This window comes from Salvelinus alpinus, chromosome 22 (assembly GCF_045679555.1).
Source record: "Salvelinus alpinus chromosome 22, SLU_Salpinus.1, whole genome shotgun sequence".
NCBI lineage: Eukaryota > Metazoa > Chordata > Actinopteri > Salmoniformes > Salmonidae > Salvelinus > Salvelinus alpinus.
The window spans coordinates 12,797,446-12,813,967 of NC_092107.1; the positions used below are offsets into that span (position 1 = coordinate 12,797,446).

The 16,522-nt window shown below is 41.6% G+C and overlaps 1 protein-coding gene across 3 annotated transcripts in view; it reads right to left on the reverse strand.

Annotated features, from left to right (window-relative positions):
- Window positions 1-16,522, reverse strand: part of LOC139549749 (limbic system-associated membrane protein-like) — a 1,088,465-nt gene that overhangs the window by 438,841 nt on the left and 633,102 nt on the right. The window lies entirely within an intron of this gene.

Here is a 16,522-nt window from a genome sequence, read left to right on the forward strand (position 1 = left end):
GAGAGACTATTGGAGTGTGTACAGCCTGTGCAAAAAAAACCCCCAGAGCTCATGCATTTCATGCAACTTTTTTCAAATCATTATTAGAGTCTTATCATGCAGCATTTGAATGTATTAAACATCTAAACATATAGTCCAACATTTGTATCACAACAAAATTTACATAATTAACTCTAAATTAAGCATATAAGAGTACCTGTACTCTGTTAACTGCTCAACACAGAATAGCCGCATGAACGCGCTCCCTCAAATCTTTTGAGGAAAATATTCTTTCTATTTTATTCAGCTATGTTCAATTGTATTCTTCATACTATAAAATAATATAAAATAATGGAATTCTAAACAAATCTTGTCTGCTAAATGAACAAGTGTAGTCCACAGCCATTTTATGGCATAGCCAGATCAGGGCCCAACATAAGGACAACGCAGAGTGCTATTCTTTATATCATGCTTCTTTAGACCTGTCTAAAATAAATAATGGATATATTGTGATGGTGTAGGCTATATTAAATGTAGATGTTTCAAAGAACTGCATCAGTGGCTTGTAAGCTATGCCTGGAAGACAGGAGATGCTAAATGTGTTTATGTTAATTAATGGTCAATTATCTGGAGACCGGCAGGTATCTGCTTGACATCCACCGGCTGACAGAATTTCATGACCGCCACTGCCCTAATTATACACACTGCAATTATCTTTTGTTTACCTTGAGGTTATTCAAGCATATGGATATTCACAAAATATACCGTACCTAAATGAAATAATCATGGGTCACAACGATGCCATGCTGAATCATCATCCTGTAGACCTGTAAGGATTTGTGGTCCATGCTAATTTTGTCATCAGGGGACATATTAAAGATAAAATGCTGGAGCTTTGGAGTGAGGAGACGGACTAAAGCTGTACTTTAAATTAATTCACTATGCTAATTTAGGCCCTCTATTCCCAGTGACGAAGCCCCAATGTAGGTGTTCTGTGTCAGGCAGGCTTAATGGCTTTGTCATTGCAGCTCCAATCGGAACATTATTTCCAGCATCACAAACTTCTGTGAAGTGCATCACCTGACCACAGCAGCCACAGGAAGCAGCCACAGGAAGCAGCCACAGGAAGCAGCCACAGGAAGCAGCCACAGGAAGCAGCCACAGGAAGACACTAGCAGACCCCTTCTAAAAAGGTGGCTTTGTTAGTGAGAGGAGGGACTTTGATTGCCAGTGTGGCATTCCATCCTGGAGACAATGCACACTATCAAAACCCAGAACTCGCTTCTGTTAGGAACTACCTTTTGTTAGCTTGCTTGGTGGGAATACATCATCCATATTAGGAAGTCTTAGCCAGTTTGATGGGTATACAGCATCCATATTAGGAAGACTTAGCCAGCTTGATGGGTATACAGCATCCATATTAGGAAGTCTTATCTAGCTTGTTGGGTATACAGCATCTACATTAGGAAGTCCCTTGCCATATGGGTGGTCTTGGTCATGTGATCAAGAAGTGCGTTCCAGAAATAGATTAAGACACAAGGATACATTAGAATTTCAGGACAGGACATACAGTCCTTCTCCTGTACATGGAAGGACAATTAAAGCAAGGGTTGAAGCAGTCTTATCGATCCCAGATATTGATGGAGTGCACCACTGAGGAAGAGACGGTCACCTCTGCACTACCTGCCTCTCCATCTACCACCATGCATACTCACTTCCTGATCAAAGCTAGTTCAAAGGTCAACGGTAATGGTCTTGACAATGTCATGGAAGTGTGTTTCAGACATATAGTAACTAGCTAATACTATGTGTGCTGTTTTTATAACCTCGGCACTGTAAGACCATGAGGGAACTGTGGCTACAAAATAAATAAACTAAAGGGAGAAGTGAACTACTGGAACAGCAAAAACAGTGAAATCGGATCCTGCCCATGCAGAAATACTTTTCAGTACACCTCTGTCATTTTCACTCTCCAAACATCGAGAAGAGCCCCCCACCACATGCACTCACACACACACTGCACTGGACGTTCTCCCTCAATTCCATGGAGAGATAGAGAGCTGTGAGTCAGGAGTCTGTAAAACGGACAGGTGAGTGGCAGGTCGTGGACTGACAGATAATATGTGGATATACGAAGCGTCCGGGAGCACTGTGATGGAGTATCCATCATTGGTAGGGGGCTATTGATTGAACATACAGAGTCAGTTCCAGGCAGTGCAGAGATGAAGCTACCCCATCTGGCAGTGTTGGATAAAACATTCTCCTGTACAAGGCCTCGCTCTCAATGGCTGTACCTTCTCTCTCCCCGCTGATTCAGGGGCTTCTCCCTACATATTTACCATCGGCTATCCCAAATACCAACTCCCGCTTTCATTCCATTGGCCGGAATGATTAATCACTGACGCTCTGAAGCGCTTCCTGCCGTAGCTCCACTGAGTGGCAATTATCATACCAATAATTAAACAACAAACTCAACAAAGCATGACAATAATTCCCCTGCAATCGAATGCTGTACATTAGCATTAAATAGTACTCCCAACCTGTTATTATAAGCATTGGCATGTTTGGTGTGTGAGAGAGCAGTATGGAACCAGTGCACCGTCATGAAAGTTCAGTGAACCCGCCTAGATGAATCCTTATGTAACCTATTGAGATGCAAAAACACCACTCAGTGTTATTCATTGAATTTCCGCTATTTGATATTCAGATGGAACAATAGCTGGGTGGTCCTCCCAAGTTTACTTAGAGCATGACTGCCCTGCTAGAGGAGAGGAGGACGAGGTGTGGGGTAACATGTCCACCCATTTCCTATTGAACTGGTCACAATTGCTTTTCTTATGCAAGATGAGTCAGATACTGGACGCTCTCATTATTCACAGACTATTGGCCCTACCATACGAGGAGAGGTTGGGTATCAGATATTATACATCTGGATGCCCTACTGTTCCTGCAGTGAACATCGTTGCCTTGCCTGACAGTCTGAAACTAGTCCTCATGTCAACAGTCTGTCAAGGGAATGTTAGCCTTATTATGAGACAAACTTCCATCAGTTATTGAGAGAATGGTTCATCCCACAAAGCAGGAATAAACTGGCACCAAAGCTATGAAAATAGCACCACTGCCTTTAGGAAAACTATTTCAAGTCGTACGTCATAGGGGAGTTCCTTAATTAGAACACATTACTTCAGGGACAATGCATTGTTTTTCATTACCAAGAAAACTAGTCCCGTCAACAATACACAACATATCCATCTCCAACAGTTTTCCCTCCCCCGACATTTTATTTACTTCTACTTCTGAAAGAAATTATTAAACACAAGCAAAATGGATAAAAGGGTGTGATGGCAGTAGCAGGAACAGCAACATCTAATGGGCAAAACTTGGTACTTTCACACAAATGTATGATTAAAAAAATGCAAGTGACTTCAATGGCTAATTCCTCTGAACAGTTAAAGAAAACCATTACCAGATTCACAGGGAATACATTACAATGGTTGAAGAAGCAATACCCCAAGCTGCAGCTTCATGCTACCTGTCAGACAGAGATCTGACACTGAAAACTGGTTGCTGGAGTGGGATTGGCGTGGGGTGCAGTCAACTAGCTTAATTTCTCAGAGATTAAATTATATTTCAACAAAATAATGTTTCAGGAATTATAATCTTATCTGTTTCTAACTACATAAACAATTTCAGAACAATCTGAGATGGTGGATGACACGGCTTGCTGAAATGACATGTTATGAGCCCTTGGTCTTTTCAGGCAACTGTGCCAACAAGCATGTGACACTCCATCTCACACAACTGTAAGCCATAATGCTCAGTGGTCTACTTTAAGCATGAAACCCAGAGAATCTCAATGCCGATAGTGGGGAGGCCGTTCCTTCCCTTGCTAGAACAAAAGCGGTACGAGCTGCGTGCCGACTCAGTAGGGATGAACCTACCGGTTGTACTTGCAGAATCACAATGCTCATTTGTGGCCAATAACTTGACTTTGAGCCAATCAGAGAGCAAAAACCTCTACGTGGGGGAGCCAACAAAAAAAAGGAAGAGGGCATTTTCTCCGTGCATCCACAGATGATCATGTCACACTTCATAAGCAATGTAGGCTATGGAATGGTAGCTAGCTAAGTGTACAGATGCAATGCACACAACACTAAATATTTCCTCCAAGCCAGCTAACCACTGTAGTTAGTATTGACATTATAATTAAATCACAATGGATTAGCTAGTTTATATGAAAGAGCTGCCTTTGTTAGCTGCCGAGTTAGTGCAGTGTCCTTAGCTAGCTATCTATGTTATGCTAGCTAACGAATATGCTAGCATTAGCTAGCTAGCTAAACATTTGGCTATGGGCTGGCACTGGCAGTATGGTATTATGGAGACTTAATTAAAGTGTTTCTTCATCATCTTGCTGGGTAGTTATCTAGCTGTGGCCATTTGGCTAGCATCAATGAACAAGGGCTTTCTACAAAATAGCAACATTAGCGCAGACATCTTGGAATCTAGACTACAAGCACTACGCACAGATATGCATTGCCAAACAATGCTACTGCCACCTTCTGGTTTGGAGTATTTTAACAAGGCCGAGTGGCTGACGACTTCCAAGATCTTTGCTGTGTGAAGACAAAGAGATTAACCGTCGGCAGGCAAACGTTTGTTTGACAATCCTACCGATGTGTCTGAGATTTTAGAGCTATTTAGTACAGAGCCGTAGTGCAGTCAATGTGCAGAGATATTGATCACAACACCATTATTTGTAATTTTGCATGAACAAAAACATCTCAAAAGGTGACTGAATGCGCTTTAAAAGCCAGTTCAATGGATGTGGAATAGTATATTTCTTAACACTAGTCCATCCTGTTGGAGACAAATAAAACATTTGCCAAATCAAATCAAGTCATATTTCTTCAGGTAAATATAGGAAACCTTTCTATGTCATTATACAGTAAGATCCAGTTCTAACCAGTCAGCCCTTCTCTCAGCACTGACTGTCCAACATGCCTTATCCAGATGCTCTATCCACACCTAATAATAGTGAAGTCCGTCTAGATACCCAGGACTAGAGTAGAGCTGTTTGAAAGCCGAGAACAACAGATCCTCCTTCTGCTCATAATTAGGAGAGTTGGACCTCCGCCTGAAAAAGAGGCCATAGCTCGGCTCCAAACTGCACGGCTGCTGCCATAGAGACCGGTGCACTATGAAGAAGAAAATCCCCTTCAGTATGCAACTATTTGATAAGGCAAGGGTGGAGGGGTTATGACTGTAGTTCTGTTCCTGATCAACTTGGTGTTGGTCCTCATAGCCTAGATTCCATGTTCAATAGTATTGTAACAAATATAATAGAATACACAGTAGAATAAATCATATATTGAGGAGTGATGTCACGGGCTGGTTCCAAGAACTGATTATGGATACTGACAAGTCCTCTCTGTTAGGGGTCTTACAGAGGAATATGCTACATTAGGAAAGTCAATGGGTTGTTTGTTGACATAATGTGCTTCCTTACTACAGACACCTCTGGAGTGTAAATGCCAAGCTACAAACGACTGTTCATTTTGCTGTTCTGTTTTGCATATATCTAGTCGGTATATCTTTGTCTCAGTACAGCACATGGCTAGAGAATGACAAGTCCCTTTGAAAGTGCATTTCATAATACTGTGTCTAAGCTACATCACTCCTCTTCAACTTAGCTTCAGGCCACTGAGGCCCCATTTGATCTAAGAAATGCAACAACAAAAAAACTGAAACAAAGATTTATTTTTCAAAAATGTTCCCCTTAAAATATGACAGCTATTAGAAGGGGGGCATTGACCCCCTCAACATACTGCAGAGCACAATTATTTAGAAATGTTGTCGTCTCAAACATTTCATGCGTAATATGTCTTCCAGACTGATCCTGTGGGTTTTCTGAGCAGAGCCCATTAGGTCGATCTCTGAGCTCTCTGTAGGCTTCATACAGGTTTTCAAAGAGAAAGCTATACAGACTCCCTGCCTGAAAGGGCCTACAATACTCTCACCACTGCTACTAATTGCTCTGTATAGCAAACTTAATGAAGTCGTCCTTTCTTCTAAACACAGTGTGTTCTCATCCACCACTGAAGTTATTGATACAGTAGGGCTGTATCTCTTTAAAACCTCAACAATGTGATTGCTTTGAGCACTCCTTTCTCTATCTTAATAACCTTCTGTTCTTTGGATGTACTAATGTTGACATCAGCCGTGACCTCGTTGCAGGTGTATTTTCACAGTATTTCAGAGTACTTTGGTCCAATTAATGTGTATTAGAAAGAACTCTATTAATTTAGCTGAGTGCACAGATGTAAGCAAACACCTTATGTAATTCCTGTTTTAATCAAGATCACGCTGGCAAGAATTACTTTCCATGAGGGAGACAACAGTCATTTCGGCTTGAGTTGCTATCTGTTTTTTATAAATCCCCCTTGCCCACTCAACTGACGAAATGACAACGTGTCCTCTGGGATGAAAAATCTGACAGATATGAGACAGGACAAGTTGTCAGGAGGTCAACTCCTGGGAAGAAGATTTCAGTGTCAAGGCGCGAGGGGCAGTGGCCGTCCACTGTGTGTGTGTGTGTGTGTGTGTGTGTGTGTGTGTGTGTGTGTGTGTGTGTGTGTGTGTGTGTGTGTGTGAGAGAGAGAGAGCGTGTGTGAGAGTGTGTGAGAGAGAGAGAACTAGACGTGTGGGGTGAAGGAAGCTTGACCTCAACAGATAAAATGTCAGAAACAAATGCTGTATTATGCTTTAAAATGTATTTGCATTTACAACAACAAACTGAGCTTCAGTGAGCAGAAAGTGATTGGAATAGTGGGCTACTGTAATATATATGAGAAGGCTGGGTGTGTCATAAAAAACTAATACAAAACATGAACGTTTTTGTAGGAACCATTATCCGAATGCATTTGAACGGAACATGCACAGAGGAGGTATAATGACTGAATAGATTTTAGAGGAAATTTCGAGCTATCCTCGCAAGTCAGATGGCCATCGCAAGTCAGATGGCCATACCTCGACTGACTCCCACCACAAAGTTACATTTGCTTTAGTTGATGTTATAAAAGGACTACAAACTATACAACTCATGTATTTTCCCTGTGTTATCAGACAGTTTGATTTTCTTGATCTTTTCATGTTTTGCTCACTAGAGCCAGAGGTCATCTTAGTTACTCAGGCCTTTTTCACTGAACCATGGTTAGCGTATACTGTATTAGATCTTTGTGTTTATTGAAACTGAAGGAGATCTGTGTCTTTCACATCTACAAATATAGTTGTTGGTTTATGATACTATTAAATGGTAAAAGGTATCATTGTATTACATCATTAAACTGCTAAATGCACCCTGGCCTTTTACGAGAACAGTGTGACTCTTCATTCAGTTCAGAATGCTCTTTGAACACGTAAAGGATTACTACTGACAAGGGTTTCTGAAACCTTGATTGAGAGTATCAGAGCTGTACTTTGAAATCGGTGGTGTAAAAATACCTGTCCCTAGAGTTACAACGATTGCACTTTATATATACACCAGAGCTTCTGTTGAAAATCCCATTGTGGAGAGAAAGTGAAAGAAATATGTTTATTCTCTAAAAACAAATGACCTCTAACGAGAGTATTGATTGGGAACTTCAACAAGATAAATGTTTGCACAAGGCACTTCTAATTGTTGAAAACAGTGCTTGATTTCTTTATTCACCACATTGGCAAATACTATCCAACAGGAATGATGCAGTGCATATAAACTAAAGTAGGGATTTCATGCATGTCAGTTACCTTACATTATGCTAACAAAAGGTTATGGACCCATGAAAATAAGCATAGTAATGAATGTGTTGCTTTAGACAGACTAAAGTAAGGAATTAATACTATTCTGGGGTTTCGAATTATAAAGTGCCATCTTTGGTCAATCTAAATCGTTCTGTTAGAAAAGGGCACTGTAATGAGAGATTACATCTCCACCTCTTTTTATGAAAGTAATTAAGTTAGAATGTTGGTGTGATGATAATGTATGAACTGAACAATGCTCAGATGAACAGATGCATGTTTGCTTTCTGAAACAATAATAAAAGGTGAAACAATTTAGGCTTGAACCACGAAACACAAACACCCGGGTCTGGAGCTGGGAATAAGACTTCTTTACAAAGCCAGATAGGTCACCACCCCTTACCAAACCACTTTAAATCAGCTCATGTCAATCGTTTCAAGAGAGAATAATACGCTATAATTACATTTTTGAGAGGCCATGGTAGTACATTAAAATACAGATGCTTCACTTATAATAGCAAATGAAAATAAATAATTCTGCTCGAGTTGACAGAAAAATGATTTCCCTTTGTGGCTAAGAGAATGAGAGCCAGCACGATGGTCGGCGATATTGGAGAGGTCCTGTAACGGATCTCCTCTTCGTCTGAGGAGGAGGAGGAAGGATCGGACCAATGTGCAGCGTGGTAAGTGTTCGACATTTTATTAAAATGTACTGAACACTAAAATACAAAATAAACAAACAAAGAACAACCGAAACAGTTCCGTCTGGTAACTAATGCAAAGACAGAAAACAACTACCCACAAATCATAGTAGGAAAACAGGCTACCTAAGTATGGCTCCCAATCAGAGACAACGATAGACAGCTGCCTCTGATTGGGAACCACACCAGGCCGAACACATAGAAACACAACATAGAAAAAAACAGACCGCCCACCCCAACTCACGCCCTGACCAAACTAAAATAGAGACATAAAAAAGGAACTAAGGTCAGGACGTTACAGGTCCTATCTGTGTAATAAAGAGACACATGGTAGTGATTCATCAGGATTACTCACTGACAACAAGTGTGCTAATGCAAATGAGATATGCAACATGATTATGTTGGCCCTAAAGGAATACAAATAAGTCATGAATGCTAGGCTGGAGGGCCAAAAGGCCACATGTTTCAGTGATTACTATATCCATGTCATCTAACTGCATTAAATATAGATTGAGCTTTCTAAGGTTACGATTTATTTTGCAATCCCAAAATATACACACTAAATATAGGCTACACATTAGTACCCTCCTAGAGTTGATCTTACCCAACACTTATCAATGCTGTTTGAGTTTTATGTCTTTCAAAGGTTGCATTACAACACCTAATACATTAGCAGTCAATGCTGGACACTTTTAAAAGACAAACAGTGATAACACTGTTACCATCTTTAAGCAGGCCTATCTCTGACATCTACAAGTTGGGGAATTAACCATCTAACTTCGGTAGCGTCAAGGAGATGTACATGTGTAGGTTCCACACACGTTCGCCTGAAGAAAAAAAAACAGTTGCAAGCCAAAGACAGCTTGTCACAAACAGTGGTCTTCTGCCTCCCAGACAATGTTCCCTCGCACTGAGCAAATTTCCCCATCTGCTGAGCGCAAGCTTGAATGTTGTAAAAAAATCTGTGCAACTTCCAGCTGGCATTCACTGTGAACACCGTGCTGTACCCGCTTTAAGTTACAGTTTTAACAGTGGCCAAGTAGGCTACTGTGGCTATTTGATCATGATTTAAGCCTACCAGAGTGGCCTACCATCAAAAACAATGGAGAAAATGCATCCCATAACATGTTAACATTAAAATCAGCCTAAGGTAGCATGCAGTGTGTGGTGTTCAATGTATGTCTTCATTCCATGATACTTTTGAAGAACAAACATGCAGGGCTTGACATTAACCTGTTCATCCACGTGTCCTTCAGACAAGGAGGCAACTGAAAATGTTGTGTCGTTTGATGCAAGAAACTTCTTTACAAAATAAAATGCATTATTATTCCCATACCATTATTACAGAGAATCAGTCAAATTATGCTATCCTCTGCCTATTGGCTACATATCTTATTCAAGCCTGTCTCAAAATACAACACTGCCCCTTTAAGACAAAAATCTCTTTACCTGACTCGCTTTCCAAAGATGTGTAGAAATCTATACGTGTTGTGCTCTTGTAGGAAGCAATCACTCCCCTATTGCTAACAATAAATGATCTATAACTGGGCAAATAACTCACTAACTAGCAAAGGATAATAACAAAATGTGCACACGTGGCTACATGCAGCTCTCGATTGATCTCAAAACAAGCGCATCTACTCATGACCGCTAATGCTGTAAACACAGTCCAGTTCAAAGTAAATGGCATACATTGATATATGGCAATGGTCTATTTGCATATGGCCCTACAGCAGCTCTGATTGTTTATGTCACACCGGTCTGTGTAGAGTACAGGCTGAGTAGTGCGTGTCAATGCAATAAAATCCTACTCCAATGCATTCTGCCTACAATAAAATATGTTGCATAGTTTGTTTTGGTTCGGTATGTTGCTGTGAAAGTGGCTAATATTGCATCACAATTGCCACAGTAAAGGGAAATGTTGATAGTGTTAATAGGGAAAACTAGAACAGAGTCAAGATCAGTCTGAAAGCAAGCCAAGATCTACCGCTCAGATTTTTTTTTACATTACTTTAAAAAATGTAAGCCTATGCAACATTAAAAACAGTGATAAACAGTACTGTTTTTTATATCAAGGAATATTTCACAATATTTCTCTGTTCATAGGAGTAACAACATGAATTTGTACATGAGGCATGAGGAAATAATGCGGTGCGACTCGAGTTTCGCCGTTATCTGGAAGACTGTGTCCCTTTTTGGTCAGTGTCAGTGGAGGAAAGGGAGTGCAGATGAATGTTGAGAGGTGGACCCTCAATCTGCTCTCTCCCTCCGCTGAGACGGACCCTCAGTCTGCTGCTCTCTCCCTTTGCTGAGACGGACCCTCAATCTGCTGCTCTCTCCCTCCGCTGAGACTGACTATCAGATGCAGGAACCATCAGCCCAGTAAAATAAAAATGAAAAGCAAATGATTTAAATGTATGCTCACTCAGTTATGCTTCACAAATAATACAACAACGGATCTATTACCGGTGTGATCATAGCCTACCTCAAATATTGATATATATATTTTTTTTTAAATGGCCTGAACAACAATGCATTGGCAGGGCAATTCAATCAAAGCCAATATGCAGTGGTAATGTATTGGGCCTATAGCTTACTGCATGTGTGCAGTCAGCTCAACAAGAGTACAACTTATAATTTGGCCTCCCATTTGCAGTGAGAGGTAGAAGGGGGTTAAGATACTCTCAAATAAAAACCTTACAATCAAATTTAGGCACTGCTCATATGAGATCCCTTTCCTTTTTCATGTGGGGGATTTAAGCCGTGCGGTGTAATTTAATGGGACATTAATGTGCTCGGTGATTACATATATCTAATGGTAATGAGTAACAATAATCGGGACTTCATTAACACAAGCTGACCTTCCTTTTATCACAAATAACTAATTGCACCATTTTATGCAGTGAAAATAATAAGCTTTTTTTTTTAAATTATTGTTCATGGCTCCTAATCAGAATGTGTCATTACACTTTGATGAGGGGAAGGAATGGAAGAGAGAGGAGCAGACATGGTCAGTTATTAGTTATCTGACAGTGATACCATTCAGGTCAGTGTGAGTGGCAAATCAGCCATGTCATTTCCATTGGGACTTGGTTTTATGTTTTATGCACTTGGTGAATATTATGGGCTCAGATTTGTAGACTGTATTGAATCTCTTCACCGTGGAAGCACAAAATACTGTTCAATGCAGAGCTGTCAGTGCATTATGTTATCCAAACAGTGAAATAATCGTATTATCTTCTAATTCAATGGGAAAATATCTGTCAAAAGGCAAAACCAAAATCTGCTCTCATCCAAACCATTGAGGCCAATATCAAATCAAAGCACTGCCCTGGGTGAATACAGACGGAATGCACGGTAATAATGATGCATCTTAGACACATTCCCATGTCCTAATCCCATGTTGCGCTGCACAGCACACCATGTCCTTGATTTCTGTGACTGTGTTCCCCAGCAGGATGAGGCTGTGTGGAGGAGAAGAGCCCTTTTGGCCTCTAGCCGTCACCTGTGAGCTGCTGATAGACACTTGTCACTCTGTCTATCACATAGACCTGGGCCCAGGTGGTGGCATTGGGGACAGTGGGGACAGGTCCAGTGGCCCCTTATCTCCCCATCCAAGTGAAACCTGCCTGTCACTCTGTGATGACATCACAGTCTCCACAGGGACTAACTTCCTGGTCCTGTTGCAGCTTCCTCGTGGAAACAGCCAACTTCATTATCCCCCAAGTCCTGGCAATAGATGAAGAATCCTATACATCTCCACGGCTGCCATTACGCTCCAACATTATTCATGTTATTTTATTATAGATTAAAAGAAGGAAATAAATAGAGAACTAGTGGATTGATGAATGCATTCTACTTGATGCATTCCCTACACCATCTAATTATTGTGCCTTCACAATAACATGGTTCTTTTGAATTAACTTTACTAGTCACAGTTTTTTTCATATTGCAGGTCAAAACCGTATCAACAATATCAACACTAGCCATGCTTAACAACACCTATAGGGTTTAGACCAGCAGGCTAACACTGTTGTCTTGAGGTGCACCAAACACCCAGGTTTGATACCCAGTTGGTTACATTGGTGCCAGGACTCAAATGACACAGCTGATGTCCATCTTCTGCTGAGATTACCGTGTAGGAGGAGGTCAAAGGATTCACAGCCTTGACTTGTTGAGAAAGCTCTTGTCTGACACCTGATCGGTTATAGGTCCAGAGAATATTGCAGGTTTATGTATGAATTACATTTGTGAATTCCATTTGGTTAACTACAGTAAAACTTAGAATTGTGTTCTGATGGCCACCTACTGACACAGTTGACACAAGCAGAATTAGCCTTTCCTTGAGGGAGGCAAAAACTTTCCACAAGGAAGTACTTAGGCAGGCCTACGCCTAAAAGTTAATCTGTTGGTAAAGGAGACAACAGACATTCTGTGGCAGCAGACATTCTCTCTGAGCCATTTAGTTTGAAAACCTCAAGTCTCCTCTGCTACACAAATGTACTGGCTGTAGAGCTAGGGAATGACAAGCAATCTGTTTGTGTGCCTGTCTCCAACCCAGCAAGGACATACCGTGAGGAAGAAAGGCATTTTTGGACAGACAACTTGTTCAGTGTCTCACATTCAGCTTAATCCCCCCACTCTCTTAATGCCAATTTCCCAGCATGCAATTATGTCCTTGCTCACCACTAGAACACAGCTAGGTTGGGCCAAGATGGTTAGAAGACTGGCTCTGCTTTCCAGGGACTGGGCCACAGCCACTCATGACTCATTGTTACTCAACACGTGTTGTGGAGCTTATCGTGTTGGGAACACATCAATGTACAAATAAAATGTATATAAATTCTGACCTCAATAGAGACTGTTGTCATAGGGAGTAGGTGGTATACAGTGAGGAGTGAAATATAAAATGGCAAAGAATATTGGTGGATGTTGAAAGATCGTGTTTGCTACCTCGCCCTTGAATTTGTAAAGAGACATCTGGACTTTTTTACGTGACCCTGGAATACTATAATGATGCACGTTATAAGAATTCAACAGCCGTTCCATGAATTTAACAGCATCAGTATAACAAATCTCAGTAACTGTACTCAAATAAACAGAAAGACATAGAATATGCTATTTTCTGCTGATAAACTTCACAATGAAAACAGTTCAAACACACACTTATTTTTTAACAGTATGTATTTTCCTGACAAAATGTATTTAGTGTTGAAATGACATGGACAATCAGGAATACACCCTTTTTTCCTGCCAAAATGTATTCATAGCATGCATTCATCATTGTCCATTTCATTTCAACATACTCTACAATGGCTTTAAACTCACACAGATACACAGTCAGAGATATATTTTGTTTTTGGTCATGTGGAGATTTGGGCATTTTTCAGTCATATGGTCACCTTGAGAATGCATGGGAGATGTCACTAGAGATTGGCATCCTGCTGTAGTGTCTCAGTGACCTAGAAAACAAAAGCTGCTGTAACAGCTGCCAAGATCACGCGGACTGGGATATGTTCCGGGTAGCCTCAGAGAATAATATCGACGTATACGCTGATTCGGTGAGTGAGTCTATAAGGAAGTGTATAGGAGATGTTGAACCCACGATGACTATTAAAACTTACCCTAACCAGAAACTGTGGATAGATGGCGGCACCCGCGCAAAACTGAAATTGCGAACCACTGCATTTAACCATGAAAAGGTGACTGGGAATATGGCCGCAAGGCAATCAAACAAGCAAAATGTCAGTATAGAGACAAAGTGGAGTCGCAATTCAATGGCTCAGACACGAGACGTATGCGGCAGGGTCTACAGACAATCATGGACAACAAAAGGAAAACCAGCCACGTCACGGACACCGACGTCTTCCAGACAAACTAAACACCTTCTTTAACCACTTTGAGGATAATACAGTGCCATCGACGCAACCCGCTACCAAAGACTGTGGGCTCTCCTCCGTGGTCGACGTGAGTAAGACATTTAAACGTGTTAACCCTCGCAGGGCTGCCCAGACAGCATCCCTAGACCAGCTGGCTGGTGTGTTTACGGATATATTCAATCTCTCCCTATCCCAGTCTGCTGTCCCCACATGCTTCAAGATGGCCACCATTGTTCCTGTACCCTAGAATGCAAAGGTAACTAAACTAAATGACTATCGCCCCACAGCACTCACTTTTGTCATCATGAAGTGCTTTGAGAGACTAGTCAAGGATCATATCACCTCCAACTTACCTGTCACCCTAGACCCACTTCAATTTGCTTACCGCCCCAATAGCTCCACAGACGATGCAATCGCCATCACACTGCCCTAAGAGGAATACCTATGTAAGAATTCTGTTCATTGACTATAGCTCAGCATTCAACACTATAGTACCCTCCAAGCTCATCATTAAGCTTGAGGCCCTGGGCCTCAACCCCGCCCTGTGCAATTGGATACTGGACTTCCTGACAGGCCACCCCCAGGTGATGACGGTAGGAAACAACATCTCCACTTAGCTGATCCTCAACACTGGGGCCCCACAATGGTGCGTGCTCAGCCCCCTCCTGTACTCCCTATTCACCCACGACTGCGTGGCCATGCACGCCTCCAACTCAATCATCAAGTTTGCAGATGACACAACAGTAGTAGGCTTGATTACCAACAACGACGAGACAGCCTACAGGGAGGAGGTGAGGGCTCTCGGAGTGTGGTGTCAGGAAAACAACCTCTTACTCAATGTCAACAAAACAAAGGAAATGATCGTGGACTTCAGGAAACAGCAGAGGGAGCACCCCCTATCCACACCAACGGGACAGCAGTGGAGAAGGTGGAACGTTTTAAGTTCCTCGGCGTACACATCATGGACAAACTGAAATTGTCCACCCACACAGACAGTGTGGTGAAGAAGGCGCAATAGCGCCTCTTCAACCTCAGGAGGCTGAAGAAATTTGGCTTGTCACCAAAAACCCTCACAAACATTTACAGATGCACAATTGAGAGCATCCTGTTGGGCTGTATCACCGCCTGGTACGACAACTGCACCGCCCACAACCGCAGGGCTCTCCAGAGGGTGGTGCGGTCTGCACAATGCCTCACCGGGGGCAAACTACCTGCCCTCCAGGACACCTACAGCACCCGATGTCACTGGAAGGCCAAAAAGATCATCAAGGACAATAACCACCCGAGCCACTGCCTGTTCACCCCGCTACCATCTAGAAGACAAAGTCAGTACAGGTGCATCAAAGCTGGGACAGAGAGACTGAAAAACAGCTTCTATCTCAAGGCCATCAGACTGTTAAACAGTCGTCACTAACACAGAGAGGTTGCTGCCTACATACAGACTTGAAATCATTGGCCACTTTAATAAATGGATCACTAGTCACTTTAATAATGACACTTTAATAATGTTTACATATATTCAATCAGATGTATTTATAAAGCCCTTCTTACATCAGCTGATGTCACAAAGTGCTGTACAGAAACCCAGCCTAAAACCCCAAACAGCAAGCAATGTAGGTGTAGAAGCACAGTGGCTAGGGAAAAACTCCCTAGAAAGCCCAGAACATAGGAAGAAACCTAGAGAGGAACCAGGCTATGATGGGAGGCCAGTCGTCTTCTGGCTGTGCCGATGGAGATTTTAATAGAACATGGCCAAGATGTTCAAATGTTAATAGACACCAGCAGGATCATATAATAATAATCACAGTGGTTGTCGAGGGTGCAACAGGTCATCATATTGCATTACTCATCTCACATGTATATACTGTATTCTATACCATCCATTGCATCTTGTCTATGCCGCTCTGTCCTTGCTCATCCATATATATATACAGTGGGGAGAACAAGTATTTGATACACTGCCGATTTTGCAGGTTTTCCTACTTACAAAGCATGTAGAGGTCTGTAATTTTTATCATAGGTACACTTCAACTGTGAGAGACGGAATCTAAAACAAAAATCCAGAAAATCACATTGTATGATTTTTAAGTAATTAATTTGCATTTTATTGCATGACATAAGTATTTGATCACCTACCAACCAGTAAGAATTCCGGCTCTCACAGACCTGTTAGTTTTTCTTTAAGAA